We start from the raw sequence: 23,649 nt of genomic DNA on the forward strand, positions 1-23,649 counted from the left end.
AGTGAAAAAATTTAACTTCTTTTTATGATGAAAAAAACTCTCAAAAACTAGAAGCAGAAGGGAACTTCTTCAACTTGATAAAAAACACCTATAAAAAGACTAGAGCTAACATCATACTTAATGAAGCATAAATGTGCTTCTCCCTAGGATAGTTTTCCCTTTTAATCCCTTGCAAAAGATAAACACAGCCTTTTGAGAATTGGTTGGGCAGAGGAGGGAAGTCAGACAGACACAAACTGCAAATTGAAGTCCTCACAGGCACAGTTTTATAGAATTTTTTTGTAATATCTGTCTTACACAATTCTATATTAAAATCCATTTCTCAGGACACCTGGGTGGCTCAGCAGTTGAGCATCTGTCTGCCTTTGGCTCAGGGCATGATCCCAGACACCCGGATCAAGTCCCACATCGGCTCCCTGCATGGAGCCTGCTTCTCCCTCTGCCTATGTCTCTGCTTCTCTCTCTGTGTGTCTCTCATGAATGAATAAATAAAATATTTTTAAAAATAATAATAAATAAATAAATAAATAAAAGCCATTTATCATTTTATGACATTAACACAGCCTTGACTGCAAAACCACATAAACAAAGCAAACTTATAGACAGATTTCAAATATAACCATAGATGTAGTCTAACCAAATTATCCATGAATCATATCTAGCAGTGTATGGGAAAAATTAAAATATTATGTTCAAGTTGGATTTATCACTTTTGCCTGAAGAGATTAAAAGAAAAACATACAATATTCTTGATAAATGTGGGAAAACTTCATAAATTAGAGGCAGCCTCTAAGATGGCTCCCAGTGATTCCCCTCTCTTGGTATTCATGTTTTATGTAACATCTTCCCCTTGAGTGTAGGCTCATCATAATGACCCCTTCTAACCAACAGAATGTGGTGAAGGTAATATGACTTCAACATTAGATTATCAAAAATCCAGGGATGCCTAGGCAGCTCAGTTGGTTAAGCATCTGCCTTCAGCTCAGGTCACGATCTCAGAGCGCTGTATCAGGCCCAGCATCAGCATTAGGCTCCCTGCTTTTTCCTCTCTCTCTGCCACACCCCTGCTTATGCTCTATCTCTCTCTCAAATAAATAAAATCTTTAAAAAAAAGAAAAAGAAAGATTACCAAAAATCTCTAGCTTCTGGCTTAGGAACACTTTTAGGATTTCTCTCTTTCTCACTCCAAAAAAGCCAGCTTCCATCCATGTTGCAAAGTGCCTATTGGAGAGGCTTAATGACCACACCCCATGAATTCTACTTGTGTTAAAGATCAGATACCTTAATATTTTATTATAATCATAACTTCTTCATAAATGCCTTCTCTAAATCTCCAAAACAATTCTTCCTGTTATACTCCCTCATAGTACCATGAACCTCCCCTTCTTAACACTTAACCACACATTTGTCTGTGTAATTTGTATATTAATAACCACCTTTCCATGCACTATAAATTCTATGAGAATAAAGGCCAAGTATGTCTCTCTTTTTGGTTATTTTACTTTATTTCATTTTATTTTCTCATTAGCACTAGCACAATCCACACAAAGCTCTAAATAAACTTTTGTTAAATGAATGAGAATTCTGCAAATGTTTAATAAGACATTTTTTAAATTTCTTAGTAATATTATTAAGGTGACAAATAATTTATTATTCAAATGAAAACAGTACTATACAGGTGGAAGAGGTATTCGTAGAAAAGCCCAGGACAACAGATATAATCTGATATGATGTGTCACCAAACATATCAGTATAACAAGAATCTTTAAAAATAAACTAGAGAATATATTTTCATATGAATGGTAATTAATTTAATATCATTAGTAATTTCATTATATTTAAACAGAATAGTTGAGATGCAAGGATGCATTCTATATGCAATTATAGTTTCATTTTCTATTGTATCTATAAGCAATATGTGATAATTTATTTTCAGTAGAACATTTCATCTCTCTGTAATATAAAATCCAATATGAATTAGGAAGTGAAAAGACTTAAGTTGTACCGATTCAAACATTTTGCTTTTTCTCTAATGAAAATTTGCATAGTAGCAACATTTTCTTATTTCATTCTAAATTAATTGAGGGAAGCCACCAGAGGCAGATCAGAGTCTTATACATTTCTAGAGAGTGCACAAAATTGTGCTACTAAGTATAATTATAAAATGTATCTGATTAAAGATAAGTGTATAATTAAAAAATGTAATTTTTCATATGTACAAGCTTCTGGCATTTTTCTTACATTTTGTCAATTTGTATGCTTTTGTTGACTTATTCTTCACTTTCATACAATCATGCCTATTATAAAAATCCCCATAGAAATTTCATTTCTGTACATAGAAAATAATTTAACTCTTTTTACAGAAATTTCATATTATCTCTTTATCAGTTTACTTTTTATATTCTTTACCAAAGCAAGTTATAGTACCAAAGAAGTAATTACATAGTAGCATTAGCTAAAATGCCTCATGTTATAGAGAATAATGAAGTGTCTGTGGCTGTTATGGACTGAATGTCTGTGTCTCCCTCCCCACCACACACACAAATTCTTATTTGGAACCCCTAACTTCCCATGTGATAAAGAGGCAGCCCCTTTGAGAGGCAATTACAACATGATGATAGAGCCCTCAGTAATGGGATTAGTGGGATTAGTGCCTTCATAAAAAGAAACAATGAGAGTTTATTCCTGTTCTTTACCATGTAATGGTACGGCATGAAAGTGTGCTGACTATGGTAGCAACTTTTAATCTTGGGCTTTCTAGCCTCCAGAATTGTGAGAAATAAATGTTTGTCATTTAAAATATCTAGTGTATGGTATTTTGTTATAGCAACCTGAACTGACTGAGACAATAACCACTGAACACAAGAAGTTATATGCTATTTATAATACTTGTTACTAAGAGAATAGCAACTAGGTGCTGGCCCTAAAGTAAATGAACACATAGTAACCCTATTTTAAGGACAGTTAAAATTATGCCCATCTTATCACTGAGAAACTCACTGATATTTACCTTTCTTAAGGTCACAATGCAATTGTAGAAACAGAATTTGATTTCATACTTATCGGACAATAAAGCCTTTTTTTTTAATAAAGCCTTTTTTACTTTACCATGGTAAGTTTGTGTTTTTGTTTTTGTTTTTGTTTTTGCCATGGTAAGTTTTGATCATTACCCCCCTCACCCAAACCAGATTTTCTCAACCTTTTATAACCAGTGCCCTCATTTGATAAACAAAGATCTCATTTTCTGCTTCATTATACATTGAATACCATGCATGACTAAAAAGCAAGCCAAAGCAATGAGGAACACACCGAAGGTGTTTTCACACTACTAAACCACCCACCCACACACCCCCAACATTCTGATACATGCCCTTCTGCCCCTATTCCTTCCAACCCTATTCCTCTGCATGGAAAACACAGCCCTAAACTGTACTTTTCATTAAACTTTTGTATGTTCAGTTTATAAAGATATATATATAATTGCCTATTCTTAGATTTACTATAGTAAAATTAATTTTAATAAATGTGCATCTCTAAAACTTTTCAGAATAGTTCATCAAGCTTCTTGCCAGTTCTTGTCAATTTTTAAGTAACATACAAATCCATTGAAATAGTTCAAAAGTTCTGTTTGTTGGGCTGTAAGTGTATTCCCAAATCTGAAAAATATTCAAAAGTCAACAGACCCTCAACCCTAAATAACAGCATTTAATAAACTATCAAAGGTGTTTTATTTCTAGAATTGGAAATCACAGTTTATTTCTAGAATTCTGATAATCCCAACTGCAATAAAACTGTCTGCTTATGCCAAAGCAGGAGTTAAAGCTAAAGTAGTTTTTAGCTACTCTAAAGAAAGTTATTGCACTTAATGGTTGGTGGAAGCCATCAAAAGAAGGCATGAATAGAAGTAGGTAGTATTTATAAAGTTTTAAAAGTGGAAATGGTTTTCTTGCTAAATTTGAAACATAGCTTTAAAACTAGAAATGTCAGGGTTTCAAATAATACCATTTCCATGATCCTGGGCAATAGTACACTAAGTTATTATTAGAACTAAGATTTATTGAACACTTAACAGGGGCCAAACACTGTGCTAAATGCTTTACAATTATTCTTTCATTTGAAACACATAGTAACCCTAGGAAGAAGGTATTGTTATTCACTTCATTTTGTAGTTAAAGAAGCCAAGGTTCAAAGAGGTTAAGTAATTTACCCAAAGTCACATTGTTAAAAAGTAGCCAAGACTGATTCAAACTCAGACTGTTCTGATTCCAGAGCTTAAACTTTTAATAAAAAAGGTTTCATGGGCTTCACATTCTTCACATGGAAAATTTAAAAATCTGGAGATTATCTGTAATATTAATTCCTACTCTAATGATCTATGAATTTCAAGATCTCTCTCTACATTTCTCTAAGTGATCTAATCATTTTATATATGGTATGGGAAAAGGAACATATCTTCTAAAACAGTAATAAAATTTAAATGAAAAATTCAACATTTTTCCTTAGGACTACCAAACTAATTAATTATTTATAAGGAATTTAACTCTTTTATTCTGAGTCTTAGCCTTTTTATTTTATCATTTAAATAAGGTATCTTGGGAAGGCATAAAACATACTAAACAGAAACCACCAATATATGAGCTATTCATGTATTCAAGTAAAAATAATCAAGGGCACTAGAACTTTTCAGAGCATAAACAGTAAAAAATATTAAAAAATCTTTCAACAATATATGCCATCTAAACTATTATACAACATCCCAGAATTTTCCTGGAGTAGTTCAGAATTGCTTCACTAATTCTAGCAAATGAAATTTCTCCTTCGAAGGGTTATGGGCTGAACTGTGCTCCCTCAAAATCCATATAATGAGGTCCCAACTCCCAGTAATTCAGAATTTGATAGGATCTTAAAAGAGGCAATTAAGGTTAAATGGGGTCATTTGGGTGAGCCATAATCTAGTCTGACTGGTGTCTTTATAAGAACAGGGTATTTGAACACACAAAGAGACACCAGCAGTACACATTCACAGAGGAAGGACCTTGTGAAAAACACAGCAAGCAGACAGTCTTCCGTAAGTTAAGGAGAAAGAACTCAGAAGAAACTACCATGCCAACACCTTAATCTTGGATTTTTAGCCTCCAGAACTGTGAGAAAATACAATTATGTTGTTTAAGCCACCCAGTCCATAGTATTTTGTTATGGCAGCCATAGAAAATTAAAACACAGTGTTTTCAGAGGTAACTCTCCAGTCATTTTATTTCTCCAAGAAAATAAAACATTTGGTACAACTGACTGCCTAGATCATCCCTTCCTCTGTCCAACTCAAGCAACTTAACATCCCCAATTCATTTCCAGGTGAAATTTTTAAATTTATGCCATGATGATAACCCCATATAGGATGCATAAATATATAAATACATCAAATAAAACCTAATGTATATCTAAAATGAAAGTAATTTTAGGCCTGCCCAGATACAATAATAACTTGGAGGATATAAGACATAGAGATATCCAGAAAATCTTTGTACTTAAAACATTAACCTAGTTTAATTATTTTATTCCATTAGAGATCTGTGTGCTGACATTTTAATAGAAGACAAAGCTAATTATAGACAATTCAGAAATATAACATTGAGAATACAGAAATACAAAGAAATAGCATAGAATATATTTTCATAAACAATTGGTTAGATCTTTGTCATTCAAAATTAATTTACTCAGATGCAGCCAATTTGAGATCACCTGTTTATTGATCATCTTTTATATGAATTATTTATAGACTCTCAAAAACACCCTCCACTCCCTCGTGTTACAATCAGGAATAAGTCCCAAGCCGGAAAATATCAGACCTCTTCAAGAAAAGGAATAGAGGGACACCTGGGTGGCTCAATGGTTGAGCATCTGCCTTTGGCTCAGGTCATGATCCTAGGGTCCTGGGATCAAGTCCTGCATCAGGCTCCTCAGAGGGAGCCTGCTTCTCCTTCTGCCTATGTCTCTACCTCTCTCTCTCTCTCTCTCTCTGCCTCTCATGAATAAATAAAATTAAAAAAAAAGGAATAGATGTGTGATTTTTACTAATTTCAAAATGTAGCTGTAAATGCTTTCATACTGCTTCATGCTAACTACTTCCTTATCCTCTCATTATTGCAGTTGACCTAAAGTTTATCATATAGACCAACCATGTATCAATCTAGGATATTTTGAGTATGAAAAAGTTCAAATAATAATTATGATAGAACTGCATGTAAAAATCAGATCTATCCTCAGAGAATTAGGATACACAGTCACATTTACATATATATATATATATAGAATATATAGTGCCATAATAACCATTTAACACTTAAGCAAGGGCTAAAAATTTGATTTTTTTGTTCAGGATAAGAATAGAATAAATTTGAGGACTGTGTTCTCAAAGTGGAAAGTGAACATATAGTGACCAAATGGCAGTCATCCCTCAACTTCATCAACAAAATAGATATGTATATATGTATGTATACATATAATCATCTACAGGTAAAGGAGTCATGGATAAAAAAACAAATGCTTTCATCTTTTGCCAGGAGTAAATATGAATTTCTCAAATCAAAAGGCTGCTTATGGACAATGCCACAACACAAATCAAGGTTTCATTTGTTTGTTTAAGTACACACGAAACTAAATTTGCAGTTCTTACTTGTATTATGCCTTTTTTTTTTACACTGCATAAACATACAAATTTCTTAAATATGGCATCAAGTCACTACAGGTGCTTCAACTGCTTTAGTAGCCTAAGGCCTCCATTGGCTACCCCTTTCTGAATGCTCACACTAACCTACTTAGCATTCCAGACTGCATTGCCTCCTTCCTAGGTCGTCCTAACCAGATGGCTAGCTCCTGCAGGTCAGAGCGTCCTTCTTGTTTAGCACTGCCCTTTTAACACCCAGAATACTGGCTTGGAATGAAATGCATGCTCAATAGATTTTTGCCAAATGAACTGGAAGGAAGAAGGCTGTTCTTCTTGACTTTGCTTCAGAGAAATATCTTCAGATTTTCTTTTAGTATTTTAAATTATGATGGAACTTAAAAGAGACCCCCCCCCCAAAAAAAAAGAAATAGGAAAACAGGTTCTATAAGATAAGTGTAGTAGAGAAGTGTTTGGTTTTGTTTTTTCCCTCTTTTTTTATTGTTGCAAAGAGAAGACCAAAAGGTTATATAAACGCTTTCAAGTTAATGAAAGATAGTGTGACCAATAAGCACCTACCAAAAACTAAAAAGAAATTTGGCTTAATTTTCAATGAAGGGGCCGAATAGTGTTCACACTCTAAGAAAGAACATCATATCCATTCTAAGGATGATTAAGCACTTCATTCAGGCAAGGCTGTGGCCCCTTTCTTCATAGGAGATTCAAGTAAGAATGTCAATTTAGGTAAGTTTGTCTCATGCGTGTCTAGGCAATAGTAGAAACAATGAACCCCATAAAGTCCCTTCAAGCTTTCTGATTCATAACTTACCCTTAGAGAATAAATTTGAAACCACAAACTAAACATTGAAAAATTACAGCAATTTTGAACTGGACAGTACATTTAGATTCTTACTTTATTGAAATCATGGCTCTAGTTAATGAAAGTATCTCAAAAAATTATTCACAAAAAGATATGTAACCCTACTAAGTGTCCAAAGCTGCCTATCCAAGTTGTAATCATAATGAAAAAATCTGGGGTATGAAAAGCAAATGGTTGTAGAAAGAATTTGTCAGTATTTTTAGATACTATTTCCAAGAGAATAAAATTCTCTTTTTTTAAGAAATAAGTTCTAATAGAACTCATTATTTCTATAAACATACAGAACATCTTGTGTATATACACTTGAATGTGCCAGTTAATTATACTACCCATAAACAAATTTATATTTATAATATATGATATATAATAAACAGTATATATTTATATTTAAATAGTATATATTTATATTTATGAGTGAACAAAGAATGTGTTGGTTCTTATTTATTTTAGTCAGGATTTCTTTTGAAGTATAGTTAACAAACAATGTTACATTAGTTTCAGGTATACAATACAGTAATTTGACAAGTTTATTTATTATGCTATCCTCACTACAAGTACAGCTACCAACTGTCATCATATGATGATATTACAATACCAATGTCCATATGCCCTATGTTGTACCTTTTGTTCCCCTGACTTATTCATTCCATAACTGGAAACCTGTATCTTCCACTCCCCTTCACCCATTTTGTCCATCCCTCCATCTCTTTTTTGTCTGGCATCCATGAGTTTGTTCTTTGCATTTATAGGTCTGTTTCTGCTTTTTGTTTTTTTGTTTATTCATTTTTTTTTTAGATTTCACATATAAGTGAAATCATACGGTATTTGCCTTTCTCAGTCTGACTTATTTCACTTAGCATAATACTCTTAGCTCCATCCATGTTGTCATAGATGGCAAGATCTCATCTTTTTTTTTTTTCTGGCTGAGTAAGATGCCATTGTATATATACACCACATCTTCTTTATTTCTTCATCTATCAGTGGACACAATGGATATGCTTTCATATCTTAACTATTGCAAATAATGCCGCAAGGAACATAGGTGTGCATGTATCTTTTCAAATTAGTGTTGCTTTTTTCTTTGGGTAAATACCCAGTAGTGAAATTATTGGAACATATGGTATTTCTATTTTTAATTTTTTGAGGAACCTTCATACTGTTTTCGACAGTGGCGGTATCAATTTATATTCCCACCAATAGTACACCAGGATGCCCTTCTCTCTACATCCTTGTTATTTCTTATCTTTTTGATACTAGTCATCCTGACAGGTGTAAGGTGATATCTCATTTTGTTTTGCATTTACATTTGATAAGTGATGCTGAGCATCTTTTCATGTGTCCGTTGGCCATCTGTGTGTCTTCTTTGGGAAAATGTCTATATATCTGCCCATGTTTTAATTGGATTATTTGGGGGTTTTTTTGGTGTTGAGTTGTCAGTCAGTATTTTAATTGTTCAGTATCACCTATGCCAGGGAACACTCAGGAAAAAAAATAAACTATAAAACTTAACATTTAATACATCTCACTTGCGATTTCTAAATTGTTTTTGAGAACTTCTAAGACTATAAACAAAAAAGTTGAAATTTTAAAACACATTTTGAAAATGTAAGGGCCTGGACCAAAAAGAAATTCTTGAAATAGGCTTTCTTTTAAATAATAATTTTTTAAGGGCTGAAAAATTAGCAGCCATTTATATATTACTTATGAGAAGTCAGCCCTACTCATTTGCCATACATTTACAAACACTGTATCTTAGATTCAAAATAGGGTGATATCAAACCTCTAATAATTACTTACATATTCATCTCTTCTACTAGACTGTGTTCCTTGACGAAAAGGTCTTTAACTCTACATTCAGTGCCTGGCACATAGTAGGTGTTCAACAAAAGTTTAATGAATAATTGAATAAATGGTTAAACAAATGCCTTATAAAGAAGGAGACCACAGTATGAGTAATTTCAGCATAATTCTCATTAACACTAGTTCTTGAAATACCAAATGGTGGATGGGATAAAATGGGGCCTGGAATATGCCAAGAATTAGCCATTAAGCTGCCTTGTAAATAAGCACAGAAATGCAAGCTTTCAAAGGACTTTCTAGCTCTTCCATCACTAAACAAAAGTTACAGAAAACACATGGCAACTAATGTCATCAAAATGTCAAACAGAATTCTTGGGTGAGATAGTAGATGGTAAGTGATAAGCTAGAATAGATAGAATGGTAGAGAGGATTCAAATGGTTCATACTTCAAAGAACTTTTTATGTCAAACTGAGGAGTAAGCAAAAAGCTTAAGGTATGATAAATACTTCTGAGCAATAGTAATATAAATCTTGTTTTTGTAGGTGGCTATCTCTCCCCAGAAGACAGATCATGATGAAGAGAAAAAATGGGGCAAGAAGACTACAGATAAATATTACACTAAAATAGTGAGAAAATGACCCAATGAAACAGCAATGGGGAGACAATGTAGAAACTAGGTTATAAGAACATTTTGGAGTTAGAATTGAAAGGACTTGGTATCTGTTTAGATATGGAAAGAGAAGTTAAAAAAAAATGAGCCTAAGAAACAAGGTTTGAGAAGCTATTCATGTAGTGATCCACTGAGACTGAAAATACAATAAGTTTAGCAGGTGTGGTGTTGGGAGAGAAAGGAAAAGGTCACCTGAAAATATGAATCTGGAACCAAAGAGAAGACTTGGGGCTGGGATAAACAGAAGTCATTATATATATGTAATATATATGTAACTATGGCAAACAAGAAGAGAAAACATCCAAGAAAAGAAGTCTGAGGAGCCCCAATATTCAAGGGATTTAACAGACTCATCCTTTAGCTATTTTTTATGCAGTGTACGGATATTAATACATTCACTTTGTGGTAACATTGAGAGAATTATTTCACTATCATGCTTTATTTAAATGGCTATCAAATGGGACAATTATAATCTACAACGTATTTTTTAAAGATTCACTTATTTATTCGTGAGAAACAGGGAGAGAGAGGCAGAGACAAAGGCAGAGGGAGAAGCAGGCTCCTCACAGGATCACAACCTGAGCCAAAGGCAAGCACCTAACCACTGAGCCACCCAGGCATCCCTCTACAACAGATTTCGCAGGAGAACAATAACCATGCTTACTCTTTGTTCACCATAAGATATTAAAACTTTCTTGAGGAAGTGTCTTTTGACACTCTGAAAGATGATTAAATTTTAATGAAGCGAAATTGGGCCAGAACTCATCAGTTAGAGGAAACAGTTTGTGTAAAGACATTGAGGTGGGAGTAAGCACAGTACATTCAAGAAAACAAAAAATTCCAATATGGCTGAATCTCAATGACACAAGGAAAGTGGTTAAGGATGAGTTTGATGAGGTAGGAAAGGGTCAGATCTTACAAGGTTCTGCAGTCAGATTAAGGATTTGGTGCTAAGGTGCACTGCTTATTCTTTATGGTATCTGCTCAGCTCTGTTCTCCTTTAGGCTGACACCTGTAAAGTAAATTATACAAGGTTCTTGCACTCTGGTTTCTAGTTAAATTGGCCAATTGACAAAAGAGCTGAGACTGGAGAAGAAATGAAGATCAAGTTAATTCCTTCTTGTTTCACAACAGTATCATTGGTAATAGCTTGTCTCTCCACAATTATAGTCCTAGCTCTCTGAACCTTCTCAGCGAGTTCCGATAATACAACCTCCTCCCCTTGCTCCCTCAACCTGAAGGGATAGTAAGCAACTTCCACATTTGTCTACCTTCATGTTCCTCGGGATCTTCTACTAATTAACCATGACCATAACGCAAAGTGAATCTTTCATTATAATCTCTTCATTTAAACTATTTGAACTGAAGTCTGTTTCTTGTCTGAATTATGATTGATGCTCAAGAGAACAGCCAAAATCCATTTGCATTTTTCAATTGATCACTGTTGCTACTGTGAGGAAAATCACCATACTGGGATAAGCAAGAGTGATATGAGAATCTATTAGGAGGTTACCACTGAGGTCCAAGGATGTGATTCTGGGCAGTTTTAACTGGGGTATTGACAATAGAGATGGAGAGACATGAGATTTGAGAGCTATTTGAAAGACAAAAAGCAAGATTTGGCCATTGATGGGATTTAGAAACAAGAAAGAAGAGGGGTTCAATGATAACTCTATTCAATAACCAAAAGAAATAAAACACTGGTTGAAAGAAATCAAGCAATGCTGCATTAGCAAGCATGCCAAAAACTGCTTATGATACTGATAAGGATAACTGGAAACATCTTGAAACCCATATCTACCCATATTTGTAAACTATCCAAATACTGAATCCTACAAAAAAAATTTTAAAGCAAGACAGAAGCAAAAAAGCCAAGAATACATCAATCAACATTTATAGAGTATCTATGTGCAAAGCACTATCAAAGGTGCTAGAAAAAGTCATCATAGAAGAACAGCTTGGAAACTGGGCTCTGAAATTAGACTACACATGGTTTAATTCATAATCATGAATTTACAGGTCAGAAAGAGGGAAAGGGGAATGGAGAAAAGAATAAGTAATGAGAACAGAGGTGGTCAGTACATGTAATATATTCCTCTTCCCTTCCTGGCAACCTAACCCCTTGGGATATATTTATATGTAAAGTTGTAGTCCAAATGGTAAATTATCTGAAAGTATTTTTTATGTGATAGGATAAGAAGAAAGAACTTTTTGGACTTGAGGCTTATGTAGTGTTCTGAAATGGTTTTCTAATGGCTAATATTAATTAACTTATTGAGTTCTCTTTTTGCACTAAGCACTATGCTAAGAGTTTTATAGCTTTACAGTTGCTTCCAGTAACTCCACTTCCTTTCCCAGAAAGGGAATTCTACAGAAATCAACATATCTGAAGTGTTTTTGGTTTAGTCTTAATGAAGGCAAGATTTTTGCTACACTTTTACATGGACAAAACACTTTAAGACTTCTGTTAATCTAATGTGCCTTTTAAACCTTTAAAGTTGGGATGCCTGGGTGGCTCAGCAGTTGAGCATCTGCCTTTAGCTCAGGGTAGAATCCCAGAGTCCCAGGATCGAGTCGCACTTTGGGCTTCCTGCAAGGAGCCCGCTCCTTCCTCTGCCTGTGTCTCTGCCTATCTCTCTCTGTGTCTCTCATTAATGAAAAAATAAAATCTTTTTTAAAAAAATTTTTAAAAATAAACCTTTGGAGTTATAAAAGGTTTTAGAAATTTATTATTCCAAATTTTCAACCCCCTTCATATTTCACAGATATGGAAACCGAGTCCTAGAATACTAGGTAACTTATTCAAGGCTAAACAACTAGAAAGTGCAAGGTAGCTCTTGAATATACCATCATTTTCTTAAACATTCAGTAATATATTTAATATCTGCTTAGTAGTGTTGTGTTTTTAACCAATTTGCCGGCATCAGGCTTTGAAATTTTAATTACCTCTCGATTTAAGTCTAATTATTATATTTTGTTAAATAATTTTTGCTTCCATCAACATTCTTTTTTTAGATTACTTAGTTATGCCATTTGAACATTTAATATAAAATGGCTTAAAAAATAACATCTTATAAGCCACTGACCTACATAATTTGCTATGTCAACAACTGATAATATTCCACTTGGAAAAGTAAATGCAACTAAAGCTGACATTAAGAAAACTGTTAGGAAAACCAATGCATTTATTTTATATCAGAGTGACCACAGATAAATTCATAATCTTTTATAAACTTCAGTTATAACTGTTGTTTTAACTTCATTAAAGTTGTTCATCTTTGCTCTGAGGGTAGATTTGAAATAAATCATTTTTTAACCATATGTTACTTGTTTCTGTGTGGCAGAGACAGCTGTGTATTAATTAAATCACCTTTCTTCTTCCTTGTGGGTAGAGTTCCCAAAAATTTGTCCCAGCCTCCCTTGCAGCTGGGCTAAGGCACAAGTAACTCAGTTTTAAATAAAACAATGTGGGAATTTTTCAAACTTGAATCTTTTTCCTGCCTCCAAAATACATTTAGGCCATGGATAGAGTGTCTACACATAGGTCTATAGGTAGAAGGTCCTATTTTTTTAGGATAATTTGCTTGTCTTCTTTTCTCTTGGCTGTTGTAAACAGCTCCAAACACTCCTCTTTATATTCTCTCACACTCCTTTCCTTTTCCTTTCTCATCTCTTCCTCTCTTTTATCTTTTCTACTGTTCTTGAGCAACTTCAAAACTCATCTCCATGGTAACAGGCCTTAAGGCTGGCCCAGACCAAAGGAAGGAAGGAATAGCTTTTATCTTTTATCTTCCACTTTCTTCATCTCATCTACCTAGGTTATACCACCTTACTCCTCTCTCAAGTTATCAAGACTACTCCACACCTTTTTCCCCTACTCCCAGAGATCCCAATGTAGATCTTCCTTCTTTCTCAAGGAGACTTGAAATTTGGACTAAACTTTTAAAATTAGATTGTTTTCAAAATAAAATTTTATTGTCTGGTGTTTGGTTTAAGATTTTGATATGTGGTTCTCAGAAAGACAATGAAGTAAAACTTACCTCTGCCATAGCTTTAATGTTCGCTTATGTTTTTCCTCTCCTTAGAGAGGTTACCCTCTAAGATTAAACTCTTAGATTTTAACCCTAATAATGAATTTGTAATAGTAGAACTCCAGTGTGGTTGGCTGAGATGAGAATTTGTGCGATTTAATCATACTTCTATCAAATTCTTTTGACTAAATGTATGACAAATAAGCAGTATTACTTTGCTTTAATTACTGCTTAATTTTTACTTTTGATATATCCTGTATCAGTGCTTCTTACCTTTAGTATGCATTAAAATTTCATGGAAAACTAGTCAAAACCCAGATTCCTGGGTCAACTCCACAGATTCTGATTCAGTAGCTCTGGGGTGAATAATGTCCATTAATATGTACAGTAGTTCCCCCCATCTGCTGGGGATAAGATCCCAGACACTCAGTGGGTTCCTGAGACTGCAGATAGTACCAAACCCTGTATATACTATGGTTTTTCCTATACATACATACTTACAATAAAGTTTAATTTATAAATGAGGCACAGTAAGAGATTAACAGTAACTAATAATAAAATAGAACAATTACAACAATATGCTAAAATAAAAGTTATGGTCTCTCTCTCTCAAAATATCTTACTATACTGTATTCACCCTTCTTGTTCTTCTTGTTCTTGTGATGATATAAGATGATAAAATGCCTACATGATAAGGTGAATGATGTAGGCATTGTGGTGTAGCATTAGACTACTACTGACCATCTGACCATCCTCTTCCTTCAGAAAGAGGATCATTTGCTTCTGGATCATAATTGACTGCAAGTAATTGAAACCATAAAAGCAAAACCAAGGATAAAGGAGGATTACTTTATTTCTTAAAAAAAGATTCCAGAATATATTAATAATGGTGGTGTGAAGACCACACTTTGAGTACCACTAGTCTGCAAAGCTTCATGAAGCTCACAAGATACTTAAAAAGAAAGGTCTGATTTCAGTTGAAATAAAGACATGATAAAATCTGGTTCCATTTTCAATAATGAACCTTTTTAACAAAAACATTATTCTGTCATTTAGTCCTACAGCTCCAAGGAAATTTAGTATTATCAAATCCATACTATTATCATAAAGATGGGAAAACTGAAACCTATAAAATGTTTCACATCTAAGGGGAGATAGAAATAAAATAAAGATGTAGCAGAGAGTGATTTCAAAGATGGCAGCAACAGTATTTCCTATCTCTATTACAATGCAACTTTATTACTATACACTTAAGAGGTGATACCTATTTACCTTCACCCTGAATCTGGGCTGACCAGGGACTTGTTTTGATCAGTAAAGGGCAGTGGAAGCATGGTTGCATAACTTCCAAGACAGGGTCTTAAGAGATCATCAGTGTTTACCATCATCTTTTGCCCAGCTAAAATCCAACACCAAATGACAGGCATGAGTAAAGTTATTTTGGGTCTTCCAGCTATTCTACAGGCTCAAACAATAACAATGAAATAAAGAAACTGCACATCAATCTACATAATTAGGAAAATAATCAACTGTTGCTTAAAGTCATTAAATTGTGGGGTGCCTGGGTGGCTCTATTAAGTATCTGCCTTTGGCTCAGGTCATGATCCCAGGGTCCTGAGATCAAGACCTGCATTAGGTTCTTTGCTCAGTGGGGAACCTGCTCCCCTCCCCTCTGCCTGCCACTTTGCCTACTTATGCTGTCTCTCTCTCTCTGTCAAATAAAGAAAATCTTTTAAAAAATAAAGTCATTAAAAAATAAACAAATAAAAATAAATAAAGTCATTAAATTGTGAGGTGGTTTGTTTTACAGTGATAGATAATTGCAACAATAGGTCTCCACACTCCTCATCCATTAATCTCTGTAGCTCCCTAATGCTGTCCTCTTCACATTTCTCTTCCCCTATTGCCTTATCTGTTCAGTTCAGCCAACACTTTTTAAATATCCACAATATTCTAGATACTATGGATTCAGAGATTACAATAAAGCCCTCAATGACCTCATTATTAAGAATGGAAGACTGAATAAATAAATGTCACAAACTTTGATCAAAGTACTAATACAAATTACATACAGAATTGGTATACAGGAATGGTATATGTGTGCATGTGTGTTCACTGGGTAGAGAGGCAAGCATGAGAGGAGCAGAGAAGGCTTTACAAAGGAATTGGCATCTGAACATCATCATAAATTACATACTAAACAGATAAAGGCAATAATGATGTGATATAAATTCACTACCATACCTTATTTAAATGTATAATTTTTGGATTTGCAGCATTAATTTTCCCTAATATTACAGATAATGCACGATTCTAAGAATGTATGTATGTTTACCTCTACTGCGTCACTGAATAAAGTTATTTTCTATAAAAAGAGCATTTAAAGAAAAGAACACACATTTTCCCCTCATATCCTCAATAATTCTGTTGTCAAAAAACCTATTAGAAAGCATAACCTTGGGGGTACCTGGGTGGCTCAGTGGTTGAGCATCCGCCTTTGGCTCAGGTCATGATGCTGAGGTCCTGGTATTGAGTCCCACACTGGGCTCCCCATTGGGAGCCTGCCTCTCCCTCTGCCTATGTCTCTGCCTCTCTCTGTGTCTCTCATGAGTAAATAAATAAAATCTTTTAAAAAGAAAGAAAGCAGAACCTTATTTGCTAGCAAATTTCACCTAAATCATAGGTTAAATAACAAATGGAAATATGGAGCATCTATTCATCCCATCATCAGAAATGGGCTATCAAAATTCCCTTGAATAGCTTAAAATTGGAAGGTTCTTCAGTGTTAAGGGGTCCCTTACAGAACTACAGAACCCTGCTATACAGAAGGGGACATATTACTAGATACTCTGGTTTAAAAATTGTTGAGTGAAAAGGAGAAGTTCTAGGTATGATGTCTAAGAAAGTTCCCAGACCCAAGGATTGTTCCATTGCTACTTACTGTGTTTGGGGATGCTGCACCTGCCACTAACAAAAGTGGCTGCATCAGGAAGCTGGTGGCTTGGACCCATGCTGCCACTACCATCATCTGAACAGAATAATTATGGTCCCTATCCAAATAACTTAGTTCTAAATTCAAGTCTCTTGTGTGTGTACCAGACTGGAGGAACCCAAATCACACCTGGAAACTTAGCCAAGGATATATGTGGCAGTGTTTTGTTTTGTTTATTTTATCCTCTAGTTACTGCAATACTGGAAGTCATAAAATTAAGAAGCTGGAATGCATGTTTAAGAAAACAATCCATAGGATCTACCACAAATGCTTACTGTGATTTTCACCAAATAAATAAAGAAGTCAAATTGCAAATGGAAGAAGTTATACTTTCTTCACTCAATCATAAACATTAAGGTCAGAATGATTTATCTGCTGTGTTCGTGAAGATCATATTGGGACCCATATTCAAAACTAGTGAAACCAAAGGAAATACACTTTTAATTTATTTAAGGCAAAATTGTTAAAAAAGTATAAACATAATTCATGAAAATATTTATACACACCCATATTATACTTCTTTAAAGCTAATAACAATCTTCAATCATTTCCTCATCCATTTTTAACCAAATTTCCCTTGTTTATAAAATTTGAGTTCACTGTCATATGTTTGCTAGAGAAATATTACAACTTTCGCTTGCTGATGTTAATTTACAGTCCCTAATTTTAATTAAAGTATACATATTACATATGTATTACATATTTTGATAACATAAGCTTATTATTTTAAGATAGAATATTTCAGAGATATTAATCAGAGTATTTTAGGTTCCTTACTTCTTGGTTTGAACCAATTGTCAATTTCATATCATGTTCACATAACATAACAGCAAACTGGGTAGATGCAAGATGAAATAATATCCATAAATACTCCTATAATGGCAAAAGTCAATTTTGGTTTATGTAGAGCAAAAATTCTAGAATATAACATATTGGGGAAGTTTCTATTCTGCATTAAAAAAAACTGTTTTAAACATGAACATTTCTTTGGAAATGTGAAAAAAATATTTTTCCAGTGAAAGTATATAGTATTTCCTAAATGTGAATCCTAGCAAACATTAAAAACAATTAATTTTCTCAGTCTAACCTGCCCTAAATAATGATTTCTTCAAGTCAATGAATTTCATTAACTTTCACATGTTCATCCAGAAAACTGAAAAGTTGAAATTTTATCAAAAGATTACTTGAGAGGAAAGGAAGCTCTGTGGTTCAATGAAAAGTCAGATGTTATTAACGAGCGTGGACTGCAGCTGTAACACATGAATCATTATAAGGAGCTGAAAGTCTCACTGTTCAGTGCACAAAACTATTAGTCTAATTCAGCCTCAGTTAAGTGGTAAAAAGTTGGCAATGAACCAGGTGGATTACTGGATGTAGTCATAGTGATAAAATGAATTTTTCTTTTATAAAACATAGGCAGCTAAGTCTCATTCCCACAAGGACAGACGAATCATACTTAAGACCAAAGATATAGGATTAGAAATGTCTAGATTAAGGTTTTGCAGACATTTTTTATGGTCTTCAAAAAAGAGATACAAAAATTCAGATTTAAAAAATCTCAAAAAAAAACCTCCATAACGTTTACATGTCAGCAACATAGAGAATATGTTTCAAAGACCACAACCCCAATTACTACTTTAAGTAGAATCATGAGGTATTTCTGAATAATGGGGCTATGAGTAATTTTTAATAAAATTTTTATCTCTATTTTCCACAATGAACATTCATTTCTTTTACAAAGAATAGCCTATAAGATTGTTATTTGCAATCCTCTTCAAAAAAAAAGCAAGTTTTAAAATATCTGATAACATAGAACAAAGTTGTTTAAGAAATATTTTTTGCTTAAATTGTAAAAAAATATTTATATATAAATTCAAAATATTTGCCCTTAGAAATAAGATATAACAATCTATGGAGTACTTTTACTCTCAAGTATGTCATTTGGCCATCACAAAAATCCTGTCAAGTAGATGGAGTGTTACTTTTTTCATTTTACAAAGGAGATCATAAAAACTCCTAGAGAAAAGATATTTTGTCCAATGTTAAAACAACTTGTAAATGGCAAAAACAGAATTCCAAAGCCCCTGCTCTATGTCATTTATGTGCTTTCTAAACCAACTCTAAATAAAGAGTAGTCTCAATCACCTCTCCTACATCACAGTAAATAAAAAACCAAAAAAAAATATTTTTTTTGAAATCACATAATATAATGGAAAATGTTTTATCTTCTACCTGAAACACTTAATTGTTTTTACTCCCAAAAGATGATTTGACAATCTAGGCAATGATAATGGATTACCTCCATTACCAGGTAAACAATGAATTTATTTTATCAGGATGTTGGATACACATCATCTCTACTTTGTGTTCTACCCAAAGCAGTAACTCTAATGTAGGAAATCTGGCCAAGTAAGAGAAGATCTGAAGAGGTAGGGGGTGAGGCATTTTGGCAGACTGGCCTCTTCAATCCTCCTTAGAGCTCTGACCAGCCCTGATTAATGTGAAAAAGCAACTAAACACAGTACCATATGTTGTCTTAACCCTACCTGGTTAATAAAATCCAAAATACTAAAACCCTCAGGGAATATTTAGAATGAACAGATATGATTTTATACCAGACTTCCTAGTATAATCTGTAACTCCCTGAAAAAAGAATTAAAGGAAAGCACAAGATAGATGAAGTATTTTATTTTAAAGATTTTACTTATTTATGAGAGAGAGAGAGAGAGAGAGAGAGAATGAGCAGGGAGAGGGGTAGAGGGAGACAGGCAGAGAAGAAAGAAGAATCTCAAGTAGACTCCACAATGAACCTGAGCCCAAAGTGGGGCTTGACCCTACAGCCCTGGGATCATGATCTGAGCCAAAACCAAGAGTAAGACACTCAACCTAGTGAGCCTTCCATGCATCTGTAGATGAAGTATTTTAATGCTGGAAATTACAATATACATCTAAGTGAAGAAGTTGAATACTTAGTAAAGTATTACTACTTTACTCTCAAAAAACAACTTGTTGAATTATGCCACAACCTGCATTATACGATCCTATGCTCAATTGAAATTATAGATGAACTCTTTTTAGAGTTCATTTCTTTTTAGGCTATAGCTGCTTCTAACCTCAAGAGAAAACTGACTTTAAATTTTAAAATGAAAAATCCATTTCTACAATGGTGAAAAGGCTTCATATAAATAAAATATATCTTCTACCAACAACTAAGTACTGCCAAAAAGCAGCATATATGTTAAGAAGGCAAATTAAACATTTATTCTAGGAAAGAGCATATTTTATTTAGCTGTGTTTTTAATTATAAGTAATTGAAAATTCCAAATAATGTGTATTATATGTAGCTTCTGAAAACAGTTTTCTTCTTAATAAAATGAACAAGAACAAACAAAAGTTATTTAAAATGATTAATGCAATGGAAATACAAAGTGCTATGGGCAGATTGAAGTGAGATTGTTTTTTAAGATTTTATTTATTTACTTATTTGACAGAGAGAGCACAAGTAGGGGGAGCAGCAGGCAGAGGAAGAGGGAAGCAGGCTCACTGTGGAGCAGGGAGCCCAATGTGGGGATCGATCATAGCACCCTGGGATCATGACCCAAACCAAAGGCAGACACTTAACTGACCAAGCCAGGCACCCCAAAGTGAGATATTTTTAACTTCAAATTAGCAACAACATCAACAAAAAACAGGTAATTTCCAATCCTAGTTACAACATGACAAAACAACTGTTCTCATGTATACTGATGAGAATTCAATTTGGTCCAATCGTTATGTAAAATGAAATTAACAATGTTTTATTATTCTAAAATTTTATTTATTTATTTATTTATTTATTTATTTATTTATTTACTTACTTACTTACTTACTTATTTACTTAAAGCATGAGTGGAGGGGCAGAGGGAGAGATAGAGAGAGAGTGAGAGACAGAGAATCTCAAGCAGACACTACACTGAGCACAGAGTCCAGTGTGGGAATCAATCTCATGATTCTGAGATCATGAAGTGAGCTGAAACCAAGAGTCAGACACTCATCTGAGTGAGCCACTGAGGCACCTGAAAAATGACAGTATTTACCAAGAGTCTAAATAAGATTTACATGCACTGACCTTGAATTCTCCAAATGAGAAATAAAAGTTGGACCTTTTTTATACATGAAGATAGTCATTGGAGAATTATAGGATAGAAAGAGAGAAAGAGAGAGAGAGAGAAAGAAAGAAGAAAAAAAAGAAAGAAAGAAAGAAAGAAAGAAAGAAAGAAAGAAGAAGAAAAAAAAAAGAAAGAAAGAAAGAAAGAAAGAAAGAAAGAAAGAAAAGAGAGAAAGAAAAGAGAGAAAAGGAAAAAGGAAAGAAAGAGAGAAAGAGGGAGGAAGGAAGGAAGGAAGGAAGGAAGGAAGGAAGGAAGGAAGGAAGGAAGGGAGGGAGGGAGGAAGGGAGGGAAGAAAGAAACTACTGAGAATACATGATATGTATCTATTAAGGATATAATGGGTATGAAAACTATGATATAATATTGGGGAAAAAACTTACCAACAAACAATAAAGTTAAACATCAGGATCCTAAGTTACACACACACCCACAATTACAATTTTACTTTAAAAATACAGAAAAAATATGTCAGAATCTTAACAATGATTGGGCTTCAATAGCGGTAAGGCTATAGATAATTTTTATTTTATTATTGCTGTTTGTATTTTCTGCATTTTGTATGAAACATGTTAAAACCTTGACTTTAAAAAAATAAGAAACAAAAATAACATAAAGGAAGTAGAATTTTGCAACCTAAATTTCAGTGTAACTATAAATTCCATTTCTTTTCTCTTACAGAAACAATATCACTTTTGACTCTTAAGTCTTACATACCATAATTAAAACTCTTAACATTTGATCCACTTTATCGATTGATCAGTAATTAAACAGAAAGACAATACAAAATAAAAAGTCACACAAGATCTAATTTTGTTTTGCATTTCATGCATTACCTTGACAAATAATGAACATTTGATAAATTCAGTTGTTAAAATCCAACTCTGAAGAAAGTCAGTATATGATATCTCTAATAAGAATGTTTACTTTTTGACCCAAATCAGAGGACATGGCGAACCAGGTTATCAAGTGCAAGGCTGCAGTTGCCTGGGAGGCAAGAAAGCCTCTCTCTATAGAAGAGGTAGAGGTGGGGATCCCTGGGTGGCGCAGCGGTTTGGCACCTGCCTTTGGCCCAGGGCGTGATCCTGGAGATCCTGGAGATCGAATCCCACGTCGGGCCCCGGGTGCATGGAGCCTGCTTCTCCCTCTGCCTATGTCTCTGCCTCTCTCTCTCTCTCTCTCTCTCTCTCTCTCTCTGTGATGACTATCATAAATAAATAAAATTTTTTTTAAAAAAAGAGGTAGAGCACCCTCAAAGGCTCATGAAGTTCGAATTAAGATTATTGTCACTGCAGTCTGCCACACCGATGCCTATACCCTGAGTGGGGCTGATCCCGAAGGGAGTTTTCCAGTGATCCTGGGACATGAAGGTGCTGAAATTGTGGAAAGTGTTGGCGAAGGAGTTACTAAGACAGGTGACACTGTCATCCCACTTTACATCCCACAATGTGGAGAATGCAAATTTTGTCTCAATCCTAAAACAAACCTTTGCCAAAAGATAAGAGTTACACAAGGAAAAAGGATTAATGCCATATGGTACTAGCAGATTTACTTGCAAAGGAGAGACAATTTTACATTACATGGGAACCAGCACATTTTCTGAATATACAGTTGTGGCTGATATCTCTGTTGCTAAACTTGATCCTTTAGCACCTCTTGATAAAGTCTGACTTCTAGGTTGTGGCATTTCAACTGGTTATGGTGCTTGCTCTGAACACTGCCAAGGTGGATGGAGCCTGGCTCTACTTGTGCCGTCTTTGGCCTAGGAGGAGTTGGATGGGCGACTATCATGAGCTGTAAGGTGGCTGGAGCCTCTGAATGTATTAATCCATAGGACTTCAGTAAACCCATCCAGGAAGTGCTCATTGAAATGACTGACAGGGGAGTGGACTATTCCTTTGAGTGTATTGGTAATGTGAAAGTCATGAGAGCAGCGCTAGAGGACTGCCACAAAGGCTAGGGTGTCAGTGTCATAGTTGGAGTAACTGCTTCACGTGAAGAAATCACCACTTGCCCATTTCAGCTGGTAACGGGCCCTGTATGAAAAGGCACTGCCTTTGGAGGATGGAAGAGTGTGGAAAGTGTCCCAAAGTTGGTGTCTGACTATATATCCAAAAAGATAAAAAATTGATGAATTTGTGACTCACGTCTGCCTTTTGACCAAATTAATGAAGCCTTTGACCTGTTGCATGCAGGAAAGAGCATTCAAACTGTTGTAAAGCTTTAAATTTCAACAGAGAAAACATGTCCATCCTTGTACCGAAGTCTTGTGGTCCAACTGGAACAGTCAGACAAGCAGGGAGATGCTCTTCCAAGTTCACAGCCTCTTAGACCTTCTCTACTACTACTTCTAGAGTAACCTTCTCTAGAGAAAAATATTTTTTGTAGAATTCATAAATCTCTAATCAAGGACAAGGCTAATACAGTCATAAATCTGATTTCTGAACTCTCCTTCAGATGAATAATTGC

At 34.4% G+C, this 23,649-nt stretch overlaps 1 pseudogene; it reads left to right on the top strand.

The window, feature by feature from the left end:
- Positions 1-22,129: 22,129 nt before the first annotated feature.
- LOC129502980 (alcohol dehydrogenase class-3-like) lies at positions 22,130-23,407 on the top strand (annotated as a pseudogene).
- The last annotated feature ends 242 nt before the right edge of the window (positions 23,408-23,649 follow it).

The sequence above is a fragment of the Nyctereutes procyonoides genome, unplaced genomic scaffold (genome assembly GCF_905146905.1).
Source record: "Nyctereutes procyonoides isolate TBG_1078 unplaced genomic scaffold, NYPRO_anot_genome, whole genome shotgun sequence".
Classification (NCBI taxonomy): Eukaryota; Metazoa; Chordata; class Mammalia; order Carnivora; family Canidae; genus Nyctereutes; species Nyctereutes procyonoides.